The sequence below is a fragment of the Priapulus caudatus genome, unplaced genomic scaffold, assembly GCF_000485595.1.
Source record: "Priapulus caudatus unplaced genomic scaffold, Priapulus_caudatus-5.0.1 Scaffold264, whole genome shotgun sequence".
In the NCBI taxonomy this organism is placed as follows: Eukaryota; Metazoa; Priapulida; class Priapulimorpha; order Priapulimorphida; family Priapulidae; genus Priapulus; species Priapulus caudatus.
In genome coordinates this window covers 123990-127684 of record NW_014577325.1, presented here as the reverse complement: position 1 = coordinate 127684, position 3695 = coordinate 123990, and positions in this window count along the sequence as shown.

Here is a 3695-nt window from a genome sequence, read left to right as displayed (position 1 = left end):
TATGTGCTGTGTGTGTGTGTGTGTGTGTGTGTGTGTGTGTGTGTTGTGTGTGTGTGTGTGTGTGTGTGTGTGTGTGTGTGTGTGGTGTTGTGTGTGTGTGTGTGTGTGTGTGTGTGTGTGTGTGTGTGTGTGTGTGTGTGTGTGTGTGTGTGTGTGTGTGTGTGTGTGTGTGTGTGTGTGTGTGTGTGTGTGTGTGTGTGTGATAGATGCCTTATAAACGCTTAGAACACGGTGAGTTGTTAGTTGAAATTAACTATGAAAAGTTAATTTGGCTTTATGAAAATTTAGATCTGCTGCCTTCTACTTCTACTGCTAAAACAGCCGAACAGCGGAGCACTGTTTGCGCATGCGCAGAGCGACGACGGAAACCTCCGATCGTGGAAACTTGTTCCGAGCGACTGTTGCGCATGAGCGATTGTCGCTCGTTGGGCAACGCGTGGGTGAGACAGCGGCAGAAAGATGGGATAGGCGAGAGAGAGTGTGTGTGTATATATATATATATATATATATATATATATGAATCTAGTTTAGAATAATATTGGCATGTAAACAAAATGTTTACATACATACATTAACTATTACAAACTGTTAAAAATAAAAAAATGTTATATAATTACCTATCATTAGGATATGAATAACTACTGTTAAAATAAATCTATTAATTATATTGTTTCTGACTGTCTTGACAATAATTTATAGTATAATATTATATATATATATTAGATTGTTGAAAATAGCTACAGTGAAAACTCTATGCTGTAAGCTAGTGGGCGAGGCATGGGTGATAATGTGTCATGTAAGAAACCCATGTCATGCGGTTTTTACCATGCAATGAGTAAAAACAGACTACTAATATTCTCTCCACGTTCAAATTTACATGCACGACTCTTGTGCATCCCTAATTACCTTCGATGATTTAATAATATTCACATTTTTACCAAGAGGTTTTCACAGCTCACTCAATCCTACTTCAAGACCACTTTACATACATCATTACAGCTAAACCCTAACTGCAATGCCATTATGTATATGAGGGGTCTTGAAGTATGATTTCATGACCCGTTCTATAACTAAAACGTGGCTATATTTCTCGCACGATTTTACTGTAATATATAGCTGCTAGCATTGAAACCAAGGGTAACGGTATTTAGAAAATATTATACTATCTTACTCCTATTATCTTACTTCTACGGAAAGCATTTAGGCTCTCTTTAATAAGACTATAACTACTACTATGCTTGTGCCTAATGTTGCGACTACACTCCTCTGACAACGCACGCCAGCTTGACGACTGAGAATGGATGATATTATTTGCAAGGCACCTACCTTCAACGTGTAACGATGGGGAGGTCGGCTGACTTGTCGTCATCTGTGTGTACGCTTGGTTTTGAAGAGGCAGCGACGTAAAGCCTGCCATACAATCTGCTTCCATGGTCATCTTCTACTATTATCACTCGTAATTATTACACAGTGTTTATATTTTCATGGATGGACGTATATATACGGTACTGTGCGCTCACGTCGGCTTACTCCGTGATGTTGGATCCGTCACTGCGAGGTTACGACTGGGTAAATGCTTGCGTGCACCGGGTAAACATCTTATACCTGGAGAACGAGTGCTACAATGATAATTTCTGTAAAAACCCGGTGTTTTGCCGCGCGGATGGGACACCTCGCCGGCTCTCCCTTCATCTTTTGTCAGCCCATTTCCGCGAAACAGAGGCGGGGAACATATGGGTAAACTCGCGAGTCTTTGGGGGAGGGGGTGCGCGCGCTCACTCACTATAGTCGGACGTGGTGTGAGCGAGTAGTGCGAAGTTTCGCTCCATTGTTCGGACAATGGTCAGCATCCCGCACTCGTTTACGCGGCGTTGCTCCGCCGGACACCTGCATCTGGCGAAGATCCGTTCTACCCTGCGTCGCCGCGTCTCCGTACTACGCCAGAAATACGTCGCGGAGGAGCGTCGCCACCGTGGGTCGTGATTGCAGGAGTGTCACGCCGACGGTCGCTCTGTTTAGGGTGACATTAACGACGTGCTTTCTGCTTCCTAAACCCACGACTTGCGAACCGCTTGTCGAGCGCTGTTTTCATGGTGTGAGTTCTGTGGGATCCCGTGGGAAAGTCAGCATGACGAAGAGTCAACTATACATGCAACGTGTATAGTTACCACATATGTATATTATATAGTATATATTATTTGCTATATATACTATATAGCTACTACTAAATCTTATCACAATGCTGCGTATTTATACGCATTGTACTCTCTTTATAACGTATCCCGCTTTTTCTTTCTCTCTCCCTCTCTCTCTCTCTCTCTCTCTCTCTCTCTCTCTTTCTTTCGCTCTCTTTCCCCTCTCTCTCTCTCTCTTTCTCTCTCTCTCTTATTTCCCTATCTCGCTCTCTTCTTTTCTTCTCTATCTTCCTCGTTCTCTCTCTCTCGTTCTCTCTCTCTCTCTCTCTCAGCTCTCTCTCTCTCTCTCTCTCTCTCTCTCTCTTGCTTCCCCTTTCTCGATCTACAGGTATATTTATTTTGACATGCATCGCTTACACTATTCTGTGCTATACTCTGTCAGCAACATTAAGTATTACAAATAATTTAAAATATAACCAACAAAAACAAATATAGTGCTTTGTGTAAGCTTGCGAATATAAACTTTTAATATTTATCATTATTGAGCAAGAAAGGTTTTTTATTGGTATTTTAGGAAATAAATAAATGTTATTGTACACATACTAACTAGAATGAATGAAACTGGTCATTATATAAAGATCATTCCGTATAATCACTAGTAATATTTAGAAGCTAAAGTATTACAATTATTCTTATAGTTATTATAATTAATAAAATATTAGAATACTGAATTAAATGACGATTGGTAAATTCCTGATGATAATTTAAATTTTCAATCACGCAGTTTGATGTTATCTCAAACTGAAAACTAATACCACTTACACTAATGGAACGGTTTTAGTTCAATAACCACGATTTATTGATTAATTCATACTAAAGATGAATATTTACTTCCCAATATCCAAAATATATCTGTAACGAATGTAAGATAATTGAAAATTGTTAAAAGAAACAGCGAAACGTATAGCAGAGAACTATAGATGTACAAATGAAGTGATTCTTAAACTATAGTATTGATTGACATTTAACGCAAGCATATAAACGTATAAAATCATAGTCGATTTTCCTAATTCTACCCATTTTTTTGACGGGTTGGTCTTGGGCCAAGAACCAATTGAGTAGATTTTGGCGGCAATCCGGATCCAGATCTGGATCCGGGATTTTTTTGTGGGGAAGACTTCGGACGCATTCAAAATTCATTAAAAAATCTTGGATATTTTTCGTTTTCCTCCCCAAATTTTTGAAAATTTTATCCAACTCTATATTGGGTGTACCAGCAAGATGGGGGGGGGCGACTGTTACGCTGTGGCGGAGGTTTGCTATCTCCGATTGCTCTTGTTGACCTTTCATTACGAAATAGATTTCTGAAATACTCCCTCTAGTCGGCTGTCATTTGCTAGGTTTTTTCTCGGGAATTCGAGCGCGGCAGGAAAAGGAAAATCTCTCTCTCTCTCTCTCTCTCTCTTTCTCTCTCTCTCTCTCTCTCTCTCTCTCTCTTTCTCTCTTTTTCTCTCTCTGTTATATCACACAGAAAAGTTTTGTAAAATTACCCCCGAATTA